The sequence below is a fragment of the Nycticebus coucang genome, chromosome 14, assembly GCF_027406575.1.
Source record: "Nycticebus coucang isolate mNycCou1 chromosome 14, mNycCou1.pri, whole genome shotgun sequence".
NCBI lineage: Eukaryota > Metazoa > Chordata > Mammalia > Primates > Lorisidae > Nycticebus > Nycticebus coucang.
The window spans coordinates 67,469,101-67,490,270 of NC_069793.1; the positions used below are offsets into that span (position 1 = coordinate 67,469,101).

The 21,170-nt window shown below is 39.7% G+C and overlaps 1 protein-coding gene and 1 non-coding gene across 2 annotated transcripts in view; one reads left to right on the forward strand and one right to left on the reverse strand.

Moving 5' to 3' along the window:
* Positions 1–10,708: 10,708 nt before the first annotated feature.
* KCNE3 (potassium voltage-gated channel subfamily E regulatory subunit 3) overlaps positions 10,709–21,170 on the reverse strand; it is a 30,896-nt gene continuing 20,434 nt past the window's right edge. Inside the window, exon 3 of the transcript XR_008374201.1 lies at positions 10,709–13,143. The gene's annotated coding sequence lies outside the window, so the exon portion shown is untranslated. The remainder of the gene's footprint in view (positions 13,144–21,170) is intronic.
* Positions 12,720–12,826, forward strand: LOC128566119 (U6 spliceosomal RNA). The gene has a single exon (XR_008374415.1). It is a non-coding gene; the product is annotated as a U6 spliceosomal RNA (small nuclear RNA).

Below are 21,170 nucleotides of genomic sequence, written 5' to 3' on the forward strand. Positions count from 1 at the left end.
AATTCGTTATTGTTATTAACTTCTTCAAGTATTTTCTCATTTTTATATTGGTTGTTTGCCTCTTTCTTATTGATTGTAAGTGCTCTTTATATATTAAGGAAATAAACATTTTTGCCTACCACATGTTATTGCAAATATTACTTCTAGCTTGTCATTTATATTTTGACTTTGTTTATTATGTTATTTATTGTGTGTTATTTTTAGTTTTTATTAAGTTATCTATATAAATATTTTATTTTGTATTATTATTATTATTATTATTTTTAACCAAATGGGATTTTATTTTATTTTATTTTATTATTTTTTTTGTGTGCGTGGTTTTTGGCCGGGGCTAGGTTTGAACCTGCCACCTCCGGCATATGGGACCGGCACCCTACTCCTTGAGCCACAGGCGCCACCCCATAAATATTTTATTTTGTTTTCCAAATTTCTCCTTGATTATTTAAAAAAAATTATCCCGTGTAGTATTCTAGCTTTAATTTGTGGTTTGTTTGTTTGTTTGTTTGTTTTGAGACAGAGTCTTACTCTGTCACCATGGGTAGGATGCAGTGGTGTCATCATAGTTCACTGCAACTTCAAGCTCCTGGGCTCAGGTGATCCTCTTGCTTCAGATTCCTGAGTCTCTGGGACTATGGGCACACTCCATGACACCTGGCTAAATTTTCTAGTTTTAGTAGAGACAAAGTCTCACTCTTGTGCAGGCTGGTCTCAAACTCCTGAGCTCATGGGAGACTCCCTCCTTAGCCTTCCAGAGTGCTAGGATCATAGGCATGAGCCATCACACCCACGCTAATTAATTTGCTTTTTTACTTTGATCTATTAAATAATTCATCTTTTGCCACTAATTTGAAATAACATCTTCTCAGATACTTAATTTCTCTATTGTTTTTAGATCCATAACTGGCCCCTCTTTTCCATGCATGTGTCTGAATAAACATGCTTAGAATATTGTAGTTTCATTATGTTCTGTTTTATGTGTGTGTGCGTGTGTTCTATGCAATTTTATCTCATACGTAGATTTGTGTAACTACCACCACAATCAAGATACAGAACTCCCCTGTCACCACAAAGGAAATTCCTGGTACTACTCCTTTATAGTCACACCCTCACTCTGTCATTCTCCTGGCAACCATTGATTTGTTCTCCACATCTTAGTTTTGTCACTTTGATAATGTTATTAAATGGAATTATACTGTAAATAGTCTTTTTTAATTAAGCTTTTATTCACTCAGCATAATACCCTTGGTATACTTCCAAGTTGCTCTATGTATCACTAGTTTGTTCCATTTATTGCTTAGTCTCCTGGAAGGATGTGCTGGAGTTTACTAGACATTCACCAACAGAGGGATATCAGTTTTCTGTATTATAAATGAAGCTTCTATGAACATTCTTCTTGGTGAAGAAGGTTGTTTTTCCTAAGTACACAGTATTGGGTTAAATATAATCCTTAGTTTATGATACACTATCATCATGGGTCCAATGCAGAGCCCTCTTTTTCACTTATTTTCACTTATTTGTTTGTACTAATAAAATGAAAACCCATGAACTCACCACCTAACCCGAGAATAAATAACTTCTATGTTCTCCATCCCTATCCCATCCCCCTGCCTTCCCCTAAGAGACAACACTCTCTTAAATTTTGTTTTTATGATTCCCTTTGGGGAGGGTGTATTTTACCATGTACATTGTTAGCCTCAATGTATGTGGCTGGCGCCATACCCATTGAGCTACAGGTGCCACCCATTTTAAAAAGTTTTTAAATTTTCATCTTAATTTCTTTATTGACCAGTAATTGTTCAGGAGCATGTTATTATTTCCATGTATATATGTAGTTTCTGAAGCTCCTCTTTGCATTGATTTCTAGCATTATTCCACTAAGGCAGGCATCCTCAAACTTTTTAAACAGGGGGCCAGTTCACTGTCCTTCAGACCGTTGGAAGGCCGGACTATAGTTAAAAAAACAAACTATGAACAAATTCCTATGCACACTGCACATATCTTATTTTAAAGTAAAAAAACAAAATGGGAACAAATACAATCACACCGCCCACCTCATGTGGCCTGCGGGCTGCAGTTTGAGGACCCCTGCACTATGGTATGAGAATATATTTGATACGATTTTGAATTTTTAAAAATTTGTTAAGACTTGTTTTGTGGCCTAACATGTGGTCTGTCTTGGAGAATGTTCCATGTGTTGTTGAAAAGAATGTATGTTCTATAGTTTGGAGGGAGATTGTTTTGTCAATGTCTATTAAGTCCAGTTGGTCCAAGGTCAGTTTAAGTCCAATGATTCTTTCTTGACTTTCTGTCTCAGTGATCTGTCCAGTGCTGTGAATGGGGTGTTGAAGTTATACACTATTATTGTATTGCTTTCTGTCTCTTTTTGTCTAGTAATGAATGTTTTGTAAATCTTGGAATTCCAATGGTGAATATGTACGTATTTTTCTCTTGCTGAATTATATAATGATAATGAACTTGTTTGTCTTTTATTACTGTTTTTGTCTTAAAATCTGTTTTATCTAACAGCTACTCCTGCTCCCTTTTGGTTTCTGTTTGTGTGGAGTATCTTTCCCCACCCCTTTACTTTCAGTCTAAATGTGTCTTTACAGGCACAGTGAGTTTTTTTGTAAATAGCATATAGTTAGGTAATGGTGTTTTTTAAAATTTTCATGATGGTAACTATTACCCTTTCATTTCCACATTTAAGGCCCCTTTGAGAATTTCCTGTGTGGCTAGTCTAGTGGTATGAATTCCTTCAGTATTTCCTTCTCTGGGAAAGACTTTATTTCTTCTTCATTAGTGAAACTTATTCTGTCAGGGTATAAAATTCTTTCTTTCTTTTCTTTTCTTTTTTTTTTTTTGAGACAGAGCCTCAAACTATCACCATGGGTAGAGTGCTGTGGCATCACAGCGCACAGCTTCTGGGCTTAAGCGATTCTCTTGCCTCAGCCTCTCAAGTAGCTGGGACTACAGGCATCCGCCACAACGCCCAGCTGTTTTTTGGTTATAGTTGTCATTGTTGTTTGGAGGAACCAGGCTGGATTCAAATCCGCCAGCTCTGGTGTATGTGGCTGGCACCTTAGCCACTTGAGCTACAGGAGCCGAGCCAGGATATAAAATTCTTGAATGGTGTTTTTTCTTTCTTTTTCTTCCTTTTCTTTCCTCCATTTTTTTCTTTTCTTCTTTCTTTCTTTTTCTTTAACTTCCTTCATTTTCTGCCCATATTTTCTTTTCTTTCTGACAAGTTCTCACTTCATTGACCAGGCTGAAGTGCAGTGGTGCAATCATTGTTCATTGCAACTTTCTACTCCTGGGCTCAAGCAATCTTCTTGCCCCCAAGCAGAAGGGACTATAGGTATATGCCACCATGCTTGGCTAATTAAAAAAAAAAAATATATATATATTTTGTAAGGTGGGGTCTCACTGTGTTGCTCAGGTTGGTTTTGAACTCCTGACTTCAAATGATCCTCCCAATTCAGCCTCCCAAAATACTGGGATTATAGGTATAAACCACCATGTCCAGCCCTTGAAGCTTTTTTCTCTTAGAACTTTGAAAATGCCACCCCATTCTCTTCTGGTTTATAAGGTTTCTGATGAGAAGTCTGCTGTTAGTCTGATGAGGTCTCCTTCATAGGTGGCTAAATAATTTTCTTCTCATAATTTTAAAATTCTTCCTTTCACATTGGCTTTAGACATTCTGAATATATGAACTCCTTTTGTAGTGTAGTTGCCTGGAGATCACTGAGCCACTTATATCTTAACTTTCTTGCTAGACTTGAGAAGTTTTCATTGATTTCTAAATTTTTTGATTTCTCTTCTCCCTCAAGTTGCTTTATGTATGGTCTCAAAGGCTTTGTTCTTTCTTCCTTATTTTCATCTGATTGGATTATTTCAAAAGAATTTAAGTTCTAAAATTCATTCTTTCCTTGGTCTGATCCATTATGAAGCTTAAAAATATATTTTGTGTCCTTTAATGAGTTTTTAGTTCCAGGATTTTTGCATGTGTATGTGTGTTTTAAGATTTCTATCTTTTTGGTAAATTTCTCATTCATATCCTGAATTGATTTTCTGATTTCTTTGTATTGGTTTTCAGACTTCTCTTGCATCTCATTGATATTCTTTAAAGTCCATATTTTGAATTCATTGTCTAGAATTTTAAGAAGTTCTTTTTGATTGGGATTTGTTGCTGGACAATTGTGGTCCTTCAATAGTGTCATATTTCCTTGCTTTTACATGTTTCCCGTGTCCTTTTTTGATATCTATGTATCTGTTATAGCAGTGACTTCTTCCAATTTTTTTTTTTTTTTTTTTTGGTAGAGACAGAGCCTCACTGTACCGCCCTCGGGTAGAGTGGCATGACGTCACATGGCTCACAGCAACCTCTAACTCTTGGGCTTACGTGATTCTCTTGCCTCAGCCTCCCAAGCAGCTGGACTACAGGCACCCACCACAACACCCGGCTGTTTTTTTGTTGCAGTTTGGAGGGGACTGGGTTTGAACCTGCCACCCTCGGCATATGGGGCCGGCACCCTACTCACTGAGCCACAGGAGCCACAAGAGGATTTTCCCTGAAGATGTATATATGTTGGTAGTTGAGGGGTATACTTTGGCTTTGGTTTTTAGTGCTTGTGGGAGTGTAATATATATGAGTTCTTCAGGAGTACACAGGGTCAGTGATATCTGTGATTTCCTAAGGGTCTTGGGGTCTTATTAGTAGAGGTTGTGGTGAAGTTTTGCTGGGGACTTGGACACCAACTAAATCAGTTTTGGGGCCCTGGTGATGGCACTAGTGGGCTGAGTATTCCTGTTTTTAGGCCTTAGAGCAACTTACAGTGGCACTGGTATTAATGAGTCCTGGAGGGCCAATTCTTGGGCCTCCACATGGCTTTTTCAGAAGCTAATAGTGGGAAGAGTGGGCTGGGTGTGTGTGCAGATGCTCAGGATGCTAGGCAGCTGGTATGATGTCAGTGATGGCACTAGTGGTGGTGGAATAACACACTGGGACCAAAAGGGTCCACATTGGTGTTGCTGATAGCTCCAGTGGATTGAGCACATTAGTCCGCAGTCTACAGCTGCCCATAGCAGGGTGGTGGACATGGTCCTAGGTTACTTAGGAGAGGTTGGTCTTCTAGTCCCTCCTTGGCTGAGTGGTAGCTACAGCAGCATTGCCTCAAACTCAGCCCCAGGGTAGAGAACAACCTGGCATTAAACTCTCAAAATAGCACTAGCTTTGGGCCTTCAATCAGAGATTGGAAAGGCCCCACTCAGGCAAGCAGTGTGGGCAAGAAGCTGTAGACAGTGTGATCTAGGGCAGTGCCTGTGGCTCAAAGGAGTAGGGTGCTGGCCCCATATGCTGGAGGTGGCGGGTTCAAACCCAGCCCCGACCAAAAACTGCAAAAAAAAAAAAGTGTGATCTACTCATTTCTCAGCCTCACAGTAACCCATTGCCAGGCAGTGGTTATTATTTTAGGTGTTCATTAGAGAGCTTAATTTCCCTTTCCCTCCCCTGCCAGGCTGCGGTACAGCTGTGTGAGTCAGTACTCAGCCTGAGGGCAGGGTACAACCCACCATTAAACTCTCAAAATGGTATCATGGGCGTGGGGCCAGAGAGGGAGGAGCTCCTTCCAGGCAGGCACCAAAGGAAGAAGATGTGGGAACTGCAGTCCACTCATGTTCCAGCCTTAAAAGCAGCCTGCAGCAGGATGGTGGGGATCTTCCCAGGATTGGAATGGGAACCTGTAGTCTCCCTCTCCTTCCTCAGAGCAGCACAGCAGCAGTGATGAATACCATGGATCCCCAATATCTAGGCTCTCAGAATCATGCTCAGCTGGAGGTGCTCCAGACTCAATTGTCTGTGGGATTCCATGTGGATTCCCTTTCTGGAACAATGTCTCTGGGCAATTCCCTATGTGTGAGTATTCCTGAGGACTAAGTCAGATATTATAAAAGCCTGTTACAAAGTGTGAAGCCCTGGGGACTTCTCTCTTACTATTTCCTCATTGCCAGATTTTCCTCACTCTCAGCCAGTCCAGGCCAAGCAAGCTGCCCTAAACCCTCTCCTTATTTTTGACACTTCCTATCATTCTCTGGTGAAGTGTACAGTTCTGTCCTAGAAGGTCTGTTTCAATTATGACTATCTACTTACTATTCTGGTTCCTCTTTGTGGAGGAGGTACATGTCACCTGTGTCTCCTTGGCCATCTTGATTCGCAACATTCTTGAAATGATAAAATTATAGACATGGAGAATAGATTAGTGGTTGCTGGGGACTAAGGATAGGGGGTTGGGGAAGGGATAGGAGGGAAGTAGGTATGGTAGGTAATGTAGCCTTGTGATGGAATTTATATTCTTGACTGGTGGCGAATATAAAAGCCAACACATGAAAAACTGCATAGACCTAAATACACACACATAAACACACACACAAACACACAAGTAAAAGTAAAACTGAGGAAATCTGAACAAGAATGAAGAATTGTATCAATGCCAATATCCTGGTTATGATATCATATTATAGTTTTGCATGATGTTATTGTTGGGGGAAAAGGTAAAGGGTATATGGGATCTCTCTATTATTTCTTATAACTATCTATGAATATATTATAAAATTATTTCAAAATAAAAGGTTTAAGAAACAAAAGAGAAATCAGAAAGGTCAAAGAACATATATGCACATGCCAAATCATAGACTTGTCCCTTAACCCTGAAAACTGTTATAAGACAATTCTGTCTAAATTTCATTGGTTATAACTTAAGATACATTGATACAGCTACCTGAAATGAAGCTAGAAGTTCTAGTCTTCATCTTCATCTTCACTAGGTGCAATGTGCTCAGGTGAGAATCAAGAATTCAAATATAGAACAAAAGTCAATAAACATTTTCTCTAAAGGGCCATATAGTAAATATTTTAGGTTTTTATTGTTTCTGTAGCAACTATTCAACTCTATTGTACTAGTGTGAAAGCCGTAGAAAATAGGTAGATCAATAAGGGTAGCTATGTTCCAATAAAACTTGATTTACAAAAACAAGTGGCAGGCCTGATTTGGCTCATGGGCTATAGTTTACCAATCTCTGCCATAGAAGAAGGAAGAAGAATGTGGTTAATGGGGTAAAAATAATAGTTTCTAACATGGTATCTATTAGAAATTTCTGTTAACTTTATAAAGGGTTAAACAAATTTTTGCTAAATTTAGCAAAATGTGTAAATTGATCATTCAATGTATGGTCGATAAGCAAGTCAATTTGTGATATTGTGAATGATCCCTCTCTAAAATCTGTATTTTTAAATTGGTTATTTTCTGTATGTGGAGAGCTATTGATTTTGTATATTGCTCTTATATCCACCAATCTTACTGAACTGTCCTATTATCTCCAATAGATGGTCTATAAAGTCTGTTGGATTTTCTCTATAACCAATTATACTATTCGGGGCCAGCCACAGGGCTCACACCTGTAATCCTAGCACTTTTCAAGGCCTAAGTAGCAGTGTCTCATGAGCTCAGGGGATTGAGGTCAATCTGAGTAAGAGTAAGGCATCATCTCTACTAAAAACAGAAAAGTTAGCAGGGCATCAAGGTGGGTTCCTTATAGTTACAGCTTCCTGGGAGGCTATGGCCTGCAGGAGGACCACCTGAGCCTAGGATTTGGAGGTTGCAGTAAGCTATGATGAAACCACTGAACAATCCCTGGGGCAATAGAGTAAGTAAGACTCTATCTAAAAAAAAAAAAAAAAAAAAATTATACTATTTGGGAATAATGTGTTTTTTTGTTTGTTTGTTTCCAATCCTTATATCTTATCTTGCTTTTTCTTGTTGCATTGGCTAAGGCCTGCAGTATAATTTTGATTAGTAAGTTCCCTTTTTAAGTAATATTTGATATTAAAGTTAGAATTTAAACAAAGATAATTTATACATGTAGTATACATATATGTGAATTTGTTTATAAAGGAATTCTCACAAATTTTTTTTTAATCAGTAGTCATAATATCACCTTAATCATGCTTTGATTATCTTCATGCTGACCCTCCCAGAATTCTGTGATCACACAAGTATTGTTATTCCTATTTAATAAAATAGGAAACTGATACTCAAAGAAATAGGGAAGTACTATTTATAATAATATTAATTATGTTATAGTTTCATAGTTATATAGGTGACTTTTTCTCTTCTCCCAGTCATCTACCTCAACCCATAAAATAGAATCTTCACCAACACTACCTTTCTTCTCAGGAGAGACTTACCTAATTGGAGACATGGTGACAGCATTATTGCCATTGATTTGGATCACTATTGGTGGCTTAATTTAACACTATTGGTGTTAGAACTTGACAAGTTATAGTACATAGATTACTAGATCAATTATCTTTGCTCTCTGATCAATTTAAAAAGAAACATAGTCAAGTTCTGTTTATTGACTTTCAAGTTCGAAGTCTAAAAGGATCTATTGAAGTAATAAGAAATTGACATGATTTCTAGATATAAAATTAATATAAAATATTAGTCAATTTCTAGGCAGAAGACAAACAGATTAAGAAATACGCCTTTTAAAATGGCATCTAATAAGATGTTTCTAGGAAGAAACCTAAGAAAAGGTGTTTAAGACAATATGAAGAGATATGAAAAACCAAAAGAAAGGAAGTAAATGATATTCATGAAATGGAAGATTCAGTCATGCAATCAATTTGCTCTAAAAAGATTTATAGATTCAATGCAATTCCAATGAAAATCATACCAAGTGTTTGATGGAACTTGGTAATTTTATTCTGAAATAGTTTCTATGAATGTGCAAAGAGTCAAGAAAATCCAAGATATTCTTGAGAAAGAATGATATGGGAGGACTTAGTTTCCCAGATCTCGAGACTCACTATAAAGCTAGAATAATAATGACAGTATTGTGATGGTGCAAGATAGACATATAGATCTCTTGAACAGAATTTGGCACTCAGCAATAGACCTGTGTTTTGTTTTGTTTTGTTTTGAGACAGAGTCTCTGTTGCCCTCAGTAGAGTGCCATGGTGCCATAGCTCATGGCAACCTCATACATTTGGGCTTAGGTGATCCTCTTGTCTCAGTCTCTTAAGTAGTCAGTACTACAGGTGCCTGCCAGAACACTTGGCTAGTTTTTCTATTTCTGGTAGAGACAGGGTCTTGCTCTTGCTCAGGGTACCTCAAACTTGTGAGCTCAAGCAATCCACCTTCCTCAGCCTCCCAAAGAGCTGGGATTACAGGCATGAGCCATCGCGCCCACCCCAGACCCATGTATTAAAAAATCATTGATACATGACAGAGATGGCATTGCAGATCAGTGGGATAGCATTATCTTTTCAATAAACAGTAGCAGACATTTGGTATCCACAAGATAAATAGTGAAATTGAATTCCTGACTCGCACTATGCATATCGTACATACCAAAGAATTTCAAGTGTATTAAAGACCTAAATGCAAAAGTTAAAACAAATCTTTTAGAAAATAATAAACACATTATCTTCATGACCTTCTATAGGGAAGGTTATTTTTTTTTTTTAAACAAGCAGGAAAAAGGCACTAATCTAAAGGAATAAGAATAATTATGTTAAATCAAGAGTAAAAACACAAGCTACAGAATGAAAAAAGATAGGTTGTAGACCTTTCTAGGTTGTAGAAAGAACTTGTTCAAATAGGTTAGAAAAAAATTTGCAAAGCAGATACTTCACATTTATTGGCTAATATTAATCACCAGTAAATAAATGAACCTCACCAGTTCACCAGTAAATTAATCACCAGTAAATAAATTAACCTCAGCTCATCAGGGAACTGCAAATTAATACCACCATGAAATGTATCCACATAGTTACCAGATTAACTGTCTGATCAAAATGTCTCCTAATCCTAAAAGTTGGCCAAAATACTGAGCAATAGGAACTCTCATACACTTTCACATACAGGAAGGATAAGAGGGTTAATTTATTTAACTGTTTGGCAAAGGTTGACATAGGAGATCCAATACCTAACAATCCTATTTCTAGGTATATACCCAACAGAAATGCATACAAAACATAATTATTAAAAATAGCTCAAAAGGGTGGCGCCTGTGGCTCAGTGAGTAGGGCGCTGGCCCCATATGCCGAGAGTGGCGGGTTCAAACCCAGCCCCGGCCAAACTGCAACAAAAAAATAGCCGGCCGTTGTGGCGTGCGTCTGTAGTCCCAGCTGCTCGGGAGGCTGAGGCAAGAGAATCGCGTAAGCCCATGAGTTAGAGGTTGCTGTGAGCCGTGTGACGCCACGGCACTCTACCCAAGGGCGGTACAGTGAGACTCTGTCTCTACAAAAAATAAATAAATAAAAAATAAATAAATAAATAAAAATAGCTCAAAAGTGGAAACAACCCCAACATCCATCAACAGAAGAATGGATAAATAAATTTGTAGTGTATTCCTAAAATGAAATACTCAACAGCAATGAAAACTAATGAACGGGCGGCACTAGCCGCATATACCAAGGGTGGCAGGTTCAAACCCGGCCCCGGCCAAACTATAACAAAAAAATAACCGGGCATGGTGGTGGGTACCTGTAGTCCCAGCTACTCAGGAGGCTGAGGCAAGGGTATCACCTAAGCCCAAAAGCTGGAGGTTGCTGTGAGCTGTGATGCCATGGCACTCTGCTGAGGGTGACAAAGTAGGACTCTATCTCTAAAAAAAAAGAAAAAAAAGAAAACTAATCAGCCGCATTTATACATGAAAACATGGATAAATCTTACAAACGTACATAGTTGTCACGGGGTTTGTCATGGTTCCCCCAAGGGAGCTGTAGGTCATTTTAATGACCAGTCTCTAAATTCAAATTTGACCTAGAATATAATTATTCAATTCTAATGTCACCTTGAGACCAAAGCCTCACGAGAGAGAGGTAAATATAGAAGCCAATGAAGGGGTCTAGGCATGAGAGGTGCTCAGTCGGGCCAGGGGAAATTACGGAACCTGACATACAGTTCATTACATCAAGGTTGTACCCCCTGTCAGAGGCAGTAAGTTCTGCTGCTGTGGAGATTTACTGAGGGTTGGGTGGCGGAACTATGGAGAAACCTGAAACCACCCAGGAAAACATGATTAGCAAAGTTTTTGAATGATATAACCCACTCCCTCCTGGCTGCACATTTCTGTTCTGTTCTGGTCCCTCAGTAGTTGCCATGCTGCTGCCGCTGTGACTGCTGTTGACAGTATTTGGCCCAGCAGTTCTTGAACCACACCGGTACTTTGTGCTTGCTCCACTTGAGCTTCTGGCTAGTATTTCCCTCTCTTTGCTGCTTGAGCACAGCCTTTCCTCAGGGAGCAGGGAGCAGAGAGTTTCTCCAGCTCTTTCACATGTTCTGCTCTGTAGGTGGAGCATTCCCAATGCTGTATCTAACAAGGAGGCAAGAGTGCCCAAGGCTCTTGCATTCTTTACACTTGCTCTGCTCCCTCTTGGATGTTAAGGTCTGACTCCTTTGTTCTGGTTAACGTAGCATAAAGCCAACTTTGGATCTCCATGTTTGTTTGGGCATGTCTGTTTTGCAGAAATAATGCTCCCCGCATGTGGCCTCCAAGCTTAGCCTTTGGGAAAGGCTGCTTGTTCTCATGTTCTCTAATCCAATTACCAGACATAGATACTGTTTTCCATCTGATTTCCATCTGATTTCTATGTCCAATTCCAAATTATTTCAGCATTCAGAGGAAAAGAGGTTAAGATTATGGGACATCAGTGAAATCTCAACAATTTTTAAAGGCTGATCTGAGACTTGAAGCCTCAAAGGCTAATGTATGCCCTATCACTCTTCTCTTTTAATACTAGGTACCATTTACAGAGCCCCTTCTATTGCCTGCAATTGCACCAGTCACTTTATATGCATTTCTCTTACTTAGCACTCATAGCAAATCTATGAGATCCTAATTATTACCTTATTTTATAGTTGAAGCCTTGAGAAGACAAGTGACTTGCTCAATTTCATAAGGCTATTAAGTGGAAGAGTTAGACTTTAAATAAAAATTGTTCTAATTACAAAGGTCCTACTGTTAACCATTAAGCTACAAGTATAATTTAATAATAGTAATGATTTATTTATTTACTTTTTTTGAGACAGAGTCTCACTGTGTCACCCTTGGTAGAGTGCTATGGCGTCACAGCTCACAGCAACCTCAAACTCTTGGGCTTAAGTGATTCTCTTGCCTCAGCCTCCCCAGTAGCTGGGATTACAGGTGCCTGCCACAACGCCTGGCTATTTTTTGTTATTGTTGTCATTGTTGTTCAGCAGGCCTGGGCCGAGTTCGAACTGTTTAAAAAAAAAAAAAACCTTATGACAGGGACTGAATTATAGGGAGCACTTTTATACATGGACACCAAGTGGACTAAGAAAGAAACCAGAGACCCTAGCCTGCCACGAATGAGAGGGAAACATCAGAAAGACAGTGTTTGTCTGGTGGTGGTGATGTTTGCCAAAGGCAATAGCACAGTCTTTCCAAACTTTTAAGTCTGGGAAACTCTGGTGGATAGACTGCTGAATTTTTTTTGTATCTGCACATCAGAAGTGGAGAGGCTTATATTATAGTGATAGCTGGTATGATGAGTTTTTTTAGGATAATAAGTCTTCAACATCTACATACTGTGTTCACCTGTGAAGTATTCCAGATCTTTTTGTCATCTGATTACTATTGTGCAAATAATTACGAACCATGCAAAGTTCTAGTCATTCATTCAACACATTTTTATAGTGCTCACTTTGGTAGCATATGTACTAAAATTGGAACAATGGAGAGAAGATTAGCATGGCCCCTGTGCAAGGATGACACACAAATTTGTGAAGTGTTTCATATTTTTGAAACATGGATTTGCCAACATTATCCTGAAATCAAAGCATAATCAAAGCAGTGGCTATCAAAAGGTGGAAGCACTCTAGTCAAAATAAAATCAAACAAGTAAGTAAGATAGGTCATGGCAACAATTTTTTTGGATGCTCAGGAATTTTGTTTTTTGACTTTATGGAGGGCCATAGAACAATATCATTTGCTTATTATGAGAGTGTTTAGAGAAAGCAAGCCAAAACTGTAGCAGAGAAATGCCCAGGAAAGCTTCACCAGAGAGTCCTTCTTTACACGACAAGCCACTCCTCAGCTCTTTCTTCAAATGAGAATGTTCTGCAAGAGGACAGATGGGAAATCATTAGGCATCTACCTGACAGCCATAATTTGGCCATTTCTGACATCTTTTTGTTTCCTAAATTAAAAATAAAATCTTTAAAGAGCATCCATTTTTATTTAGTTAATAATGTGAAAATGACTACATTGACATGGTTAATTTTTTAGGACCTTAGTACTCTAGGAATGGACTATATGGCTGGTATCATTGCTTGCAAAAGTGTCTTGAGCTTGATGGAGTTTATGTTGGGAAATAAAGTTTATATATTTATTGTTATCTTTCTGTTTCATTTTACCATGAACTTTTAAAAGTCCCTTCAAATAGTTGGTTCTTTTTTACCCCTTTAGCCACTGTATGTGTCTTTTAATTCAGAGGCTTTAACCATTTACATATAATACAATTATTGATAGGCAATGACTGCCTACTGCTTATTTTTAATTCTTTTCTCTCTGTTTTGTGTGTAAAAGCTATACTTAGAATAATGTGAAAACTTTTTGTTGTAAACACTGTCAACGCTCCCCCTCATAATACACACACACACACATATTTATGCAGCATTTGCCATGTGCTAGGCTTTTTGCTGGATCCTGGGGAAATAGTAGTAAAGGGAAATAGGCATGGCTTCTGTTAATGTCCAGTAGAGTGGAGAAGAGAGATAAAGTAAGCAGGCCATTACTGCGGAGGGTGATAAACATTTTGTTGGGGGAATTATGGGGTACTGTGGGTTGCTTATAGGAAGTATTCCTGACCCAGTCTAGGGGAGAATTTAAATAAAATATATTTTACCTCCTGAAATAAAGTGATATAAATGGATATCTGAGAGGTAAGTAGGAGTTAACCAAAATAATGCCTGAAATTTTGCTGCAGGTCAAGATTAGCTTGCTTCAGTAATGAGCTCCTGCTGAGGAGTTGTGAAGAAAATAAAGCATAAGTAGAATAGAGTCATGGTATTAGAATCATTCCTGACAGCTGAGGATAAGACCAGCCTGTGGCCTGGGACTCGGAGGTGACTAAATGGTAAGATAGCAACACTGACCTGGAGAAGGTATCTCAAAGGGTGACCCAGAGAGACAAAAGAACAGGAAGAAGGTGAGATTAAGGGACAGGAAAAGAAAGGGTGATATAAATGGAAAAAACAAGTGTCAGATAACCTAGAATCTGATCTTCGCTTGGCTATAAACTCCCTTTTAGTATATGATGTTGGATAAGAAATTTTCCCTCCCTAAGGCTCTGGTTTCTCCATCTATAAAATATGTGAGTTGGACTATCTGAAAGGAGACAAGCAGGGAATGCTACAGCACGGAAGGTGAAAGTGGTCAGACAGCAGAAGAGTATTGCAGTTCGGCAACACTGGCACTCTAGCCACAAGCCGACCAGAGCACAGAGGAATTTAGACCTGATGTTGAGTTGGTGAAGTCACTAGCTACCAATTCTAGAAAGGAAATTAACTTTTCTAGATGCTTGCTCACCTTTCTGCTTATTTATTACAGATTTTCAAAAGAAAGCAGACAGTGAATTTACTTAGTTTCCTGTCCTTGTCCTGCATGAGGTGCCATTTTGCTCTCCTCCTTCTGTTATAGGGTACCCAGACCATTTAAGAAAAAATAGTCCTGGAGATGCAAAGCCCAGACCAAAGCTAATTGATTACAAATGGTGGCACTGCAGGTCCCAGTGAGGGAATGATCTTTAGAAAACTGTTAGTGGACATCAATCATTTAGTCTATTGAGTACCCCATCCTTTCTTCTTGGAATAGCACCCCCTTCTTTTTGAACACTGATTCTCCCACTTCAATCATGTAGTTCCAGTAGGGGCTAGAAATCATAGTATTCCTCATCCTTGGCACAGGAATGAATATATCACTTCAATCCAGGGAAAAGAGAAATTTTGTAAATTGGAGATAAGGAGAGGGGTTCAGCCCCTCTCAGATGGCAAAACTGTGAGATGGAGCCAGAAGCTATTAATAGCCATCTCCTTTGCTGTGTGGAGGAAGCCAGTCTGTAGTTGGTAGGCTGACATCCAGAGAGGAGAGGTAGGCAGGATGGGAAAGGGGACAATAACAAGAATGCTACCTACCTTGTGGCATTATTGTGCCCATTTCCAATTGCCTAGCTACCACTTTGCCCTTAATTATGTGAAACAGTAAGTTTGTCTTTTGACATTTGGGGGTATCTTTCCTTATAATCTGACTCAGAAATCTTTAGTTTTCTGCTAAAGATGATTACTTCCTATGTTCAGAAATAATGTCACTCCTGGTAGTCTTGTACCCACTATAGTCTAGGTTCTCTGGAACAGCTCCTTCTCATGTGTTTAGTGTTTTCATACGTTTATCCAATAATACTTCTAAATTGCTCCTCACAATAACCCTTTAAGGTAGACATGGTGGGGATTATCTCCTTTTTGGATCAAGAATACTAAAGTGAAGTGACTTCCCCAAAGTCGGGTAGTTAGAGGTGCAGCAAGGTCATGAAGCGTGGAAGTGACTAGTACTTTTTTCATGATGCCAAGCTCTCTGTCCACTTGGGCAAGAGTATTGGAGTAGCTCAGAATAGGTTGCTCATTCATTCAACAAACACCATGAGCCTGTGCTAGAGCCAACCACCATTCCAGGGCCCAGGGTACAGTATCAGATAAGACCATATAAGGACCTCTGCCCTCATAATGCTGACAATGTAGCATGTGTATAGGGTAGTAAACAGGCAATTAGAATACAGCATGGTAAATACTATGGTAGATGGAGTCCTTCTGCACCAGATTGAGGGCACTAAACCTTTTCTGGTAAGAGTTGGGAAAGGATTCTCAGCAGGGCCACTGCCAATCCATATAGCACCTTTTTGTGAATCAGGGAGAAAAAAATGATGCCCTTTCCTCAAAACACCAACTACCAGAAAATTGCCATAGAAATATGTAAATCCTTTACATCTATCCTGTGAGGGGCACACCCAGGGAACGAATACTACTGTGTGTGGCATCCTGCTTCCCAGAGGAAATAACATCTGAGATCCAAATGGTCTTACCTGTAGGCCCCAGGCATGTCTGAGAATTGGATCTGCAGCCAAACATGCCATTATTTATTTAGGTAGCACAGTCCTCTGTAGCTGCTCTTGTATTCCCACAATCCCTTTTCCCTTTGTTTCAGTCTGATCTCCGTTAGAGCACAGCCCTCTCTCCCTGCAGGTCATTCAATCTCCCTAGACCTGTCTGTAACAGGGACTAGGTCAAGAGTTTGTGTTTCTGGACTATTGCTCTCAGTGGTGCTTAATTCAAAAAGAAACCTCAAGAGAAAACTTGATCCTCTCCAAGCAGCCGTGCCTGGAAGATTAAGTATCTGAAGGCCTGAAGATCACACAGCCTTTTCCTGATTGGCTACTAATTATGTCATTCCCTTGACTGCAGTTTTTTTTTATTTGCTTTGGTTTTTTATTTTGGCATTTTCTTTGCTCAATAAGAAGAATAAATAAGAAGAGATTATGAAACCCTGTTGTTCTTAGAATCCTAAAATAATAGGACGAGGGAAAAAACCACAGATGCTTTCCCCTCCCAGCATTCTCATCGACATGAAAATAAACGGCAAATGCAGATTTAAAGGGGGCTAGAAATGGTTTGTTTTTACAAGAGAACATTCGAGGAAGGTTTGATGAAGGACAGGAAAAGTTTCATCCTCTTTGCTTTAGTGACATTGGTGGCTCATGTGTTGTTGAAGGAATGTATGTAAAACTCAGATCTTTTAGAACCAACTGATAGGTGGAACTATTTTCCTTCCCTGATCATCTGCAACTCTGTATAAAGATAGAACAGTCACATTTTAATGATGTGTATGTCTCGATCAGGAAATTATCTCTACTTTAGAGTTGTTAGTGGCTCCCATTCCCAGAATCTACTGCCTATCATAACAGCTTATTATGATTACAATAGATTAGATTGTTAGGTTATGCTATGCATACTTTACAGGTATTTATATGATATTGTTCTTGGGTTAACAGGAAATTCTTTTCATCTTGTGCCTTTTCTGTTTCATGCCAAGATCTTCCAAGATTATTTTAAGGAAGCTTATTAGAATCCTAGACTGTTGAAATGGAAGAACTTTAAAGTATGTCTGGTTTAGCTCTGTAGATTACAGCCAAGGAGCACAGGCCCAGAGGGGCAGTGACAAAGGTCAGCCAGGGAGTTAGAGGCAAAGCTCAGGTGTCATGTCCAGTGTTCTTTATACTACTGACACTATGTTTTTTGCCAAGTGATTAGATTGGGACGAATTTTGGCATGGTGCTGAAAAGTCTGCTGTCTTACCTCTTCTAGCTACAAATCCCTCTTTTCCAGTTCCTTCCTCTTCCCTGTTTTTTCTTGAATCTCATCCAGGAGCCACAACAGGTGTTGAGCCTGCCTCTCAACAAATCCTGAATCTTGTCTGGCAGTGTCCTGGGGGTGGATCATGCCCTCATGCCAACCAGTTGGCTGCCAGATCAATTTCAAGGTCTCTCCAGTAACCTCCAGGTCCAATTCTACTGAAAGGCTCCCTCCTTGGAGCATCCAGTGATTGGCATAGAAAGTCTTAAAAACTCTGCTCTGAGTTCCCCAAGTGTGAAGAATATTTTATTGCAAAATTACTTAACCTCTCCAAGGATAGTTCTCTTTTGAATTAAGCTTGACATAGGGTTAATGTACAATGGAGGCTATTGAAACATACCTATTATTCACAGGAATGGTAATAAAAACTCACCTGATCACCTGAAACCTCCCCAGACCAGCCCTTTTTATACACCCAATAAAATTTTTAATAAATATGCGTAATGGGCTTAGTTTGAGCTTAAATTATGTCTACTTTTGGAATTCACACAGGTATGGCCATCTGCAGCGTGGTGGCCATAGGGAGTGTGCTGCTCAGATCTCCCAGGGAGAGAGCCTGCCAGGAGAGCAGTCGGCTGCCAGCCTCCAGTAGCAGCACCTGGGGGATGTCCTGCAGGGTACTCATCTAGGTTATGCTCTCTCTAGCCTCTTCGCTGCCACTGACTGAACACTGAGACATATTAAAGCCAGATCATTCCTGCCCAATGTGGAGCTCTTCTAATCCTCAGTTTCTGTTTTGTGGCTTCCAGTTGCGGCTAAGACTTTCTCAAAGCTGCTTTGAAGTCTGAGGCTCCTCCGGCCTAATCCTTCTTCTCTCTCTCCCTTTTTTTATTGATGTCAGACCTGCATCACAGTCTGAGGATCTCCACTTACTCTTGCTCTCTTTTCCCGTTTATTTTTCCACAGGTTTTTCCCCTAATAAATTTATTGCATTTATTTTTTATTTTTTTTGTTTAAGGCAGGGTTTGTCACCCTCAGTAGGGTGCCCTGGCATCCATAGCTCACAGCAACCTCAAACTCTTGGGCTCAAGTAATTCACTTGCCTCAGCCTCCCATGTAGCTGGAACTACAGGTACCTACCACAGTGCCAAGTTATTTTTAGAGACAGCTCTGACTCAGGCTGATTTCGAACCCCTGAGTTCAGGCAATCCACCCACCTTGGCCTCCCAGAGTGCTAGGATACAGGCATGCGCCACTACACCCAGGCTTAAATTCTTTTGTTAAGGGACTGGGCCTTGCTATGTTTCCCAAGCTGTTCTTGAATTCTTGGTCTCAGGTGATCCTTCAACCTCAGCCTCCCAATGAGCTGGGATTAAAGGCATGAGTCACCATGCCCAGATTTTATACTCCTTGGTCTTGGCATCTACTTCCTGGAAGAAGATCCAAATAGGCACATCTGACCTAGTAGGCATAACTCACCAAAAGCTCACAAGAGCTTTAGGTCTCTTCTGGCAGGGCATCCTAAGAGTGAGAAAAGCCAGTGACAGAGTCTTCAGAATCAAAGAGGAGTGGGTCCAAAGCATTAGGTTTATCATGAGATTTGTTTCTTGGCCTTTCTGCAGCCCTACTTCAACCTACCATTGGCTCGTGCTTAGTAATTTGTAGAGAGGAAATGGGAGTTAGGAAGGAATCCACAAAATATAGAAGAGCCGCTTTACTGAAAACTCTATGAGTCAAAGGGTCATAAATAATACCTACTAGAAGCTTATATGACAAAGGATAGCATGATGTGGGGAGAGAGGTAGTCTTCTCTCTTCTGTACATTTCACATAATGGATTCTATGTACTGAGAACTCTTGAAGGATCTATTTCATCTGGCATCTTATCAATACAGCATGTGAAAATTACTCTCTCCACTGCTCAGAAATTAAGAGGAGCATTTCTCAAGGAGTTAGGGTCTTTCATTAATAGGTGAAGGCAAGAGGTTGGAAAAGAATAAATTTGAATCACAGACTATAAGAGCTGAAGGGAACTATGGAGATCATCCCAGTCTCCTGGTTTTCAAGCTATGTTCCATAGAGATTCTCAAGGACTTGTGGGAAAAGAGTGTTACAGATGGAATATAGATGTTTGGTAGTTCAAAGAAGGGAGAGATTAATTTAACTTGGTCCAAGAGTGTACTCATGAGCAGATGAATTAATCCATTTTGGTCAAATGGCTAATAAACAAATGGAGAAAGAACCCTGATTTCCTCACTTCTTGGGTGACTTCATATGGGACTTTAGTTATTACTTTTGTATTGTGGTGACTGTAAGCAAATTACCCAAAATGGAAAGCATTTGGGGTCATGGTGTATGTTTTATTTTCCTATTCCTGGACCAGAGGCATTTTAGACCTGCCTTTTGAATGCAACTGGGTGACTCTAAATAAGTATGCTTTTCCTGGAGTCTGGTTTTCATTATTTTAGTATCCTCAGGCTCACAAGTCAGCTGGGACAGGGATACTGACACAAAGGCCCAAAGGTTTGCTTCTAATTTAGAATAAAAACAACCACACCCCACAGATCAAAACCCATGGAAACTTCCATCACCCTGAAGCACTATATAGAGCAGCATTTCTAAAAGAGTTCTAAGAGATACTTAATATGCTCCCCAAAAAGGATTCCATATCAAATACTTTGGGGCTATATTCTATGTTATATCCCTGTCTTGGAGAGTCAATGTTACACATAGAAAAGTCTCTGGAAAAGAGTTCTATTTAACCTTAACCCAGTGTTTCACAAACTTGCTTGTTGATGGAAACTTTTATTCATGGAATATCCATTACCATCATACAGAAAACACTTGGGAAATGCTGGGAATAAAGGAACTCTGGGTTGTGGTCCTGGCTTTGCCACTAACTTACATCTTGTACTTTTTTTTTTTTTTTTTGAGACAGAGTCTCACTCTGTTTCCCCAGGCTAGAATGCTGTGGTTTCAGCCTAGCTCACAACAACCTCAAACTCCTGGGTTCAAGTAATCCTCCTGCCCCAGCCTCCTAAGTAGCTGGGACTACAGGCACCCACCACAACTCCTAGCTGATTTTTCTATTTTTAATAGAGACAGGGTCTCATTTTGCTTAGGCTGGTCTCTGAACTCCTAAGCTCAAGGAATCCTCCTGCCTCTGTCTCCCAGAGTGCTAGGATTATAGATGTGAGCCACTGTGGCTGGCTCTGTACTCTTCTTTGAACTTCAGTTTCCTCATCTGGCAAAGAAGGTTAGAATCAATGATCTAAAGAGAAAAACTACTACAATTTATCGTACACCTACTTTGTGCCAGGTACTGGATGTGCCACCAGAGCCCATGCTCAGAAGAGCCCTATACTTGGTTTTAAGACTCTTTTGTCACCACACTCAAATTCTTAATAAGTTTTTGGTTTCTTTGTTTTGACACAGAGTCTTGCTCTGTTGCCTGGGATAAAGTGTAGTGGTATCACTATAGCTCACTGCAGCCTCAAATTCCTCGGCTCAAGGGATTCTCCTGCTTCAGCCTCCCGTGAAGCTCTGACTACAGGCACAAACCACCACACCTAGGTAACTTTTTTATTTATTATTATTATTTTTTTTTGTAGAGATGGAGTCTCACTATGTTGCTCAGGCTGGTCTCAAACTCCTGGTCTCTAGCAATCCTCTCTCCTCAGTCTTCCAAAGTGCTAGGATTATAAGCATTAGCCATCATGCTCAGCCAAATTCTTGGTAATTTTTT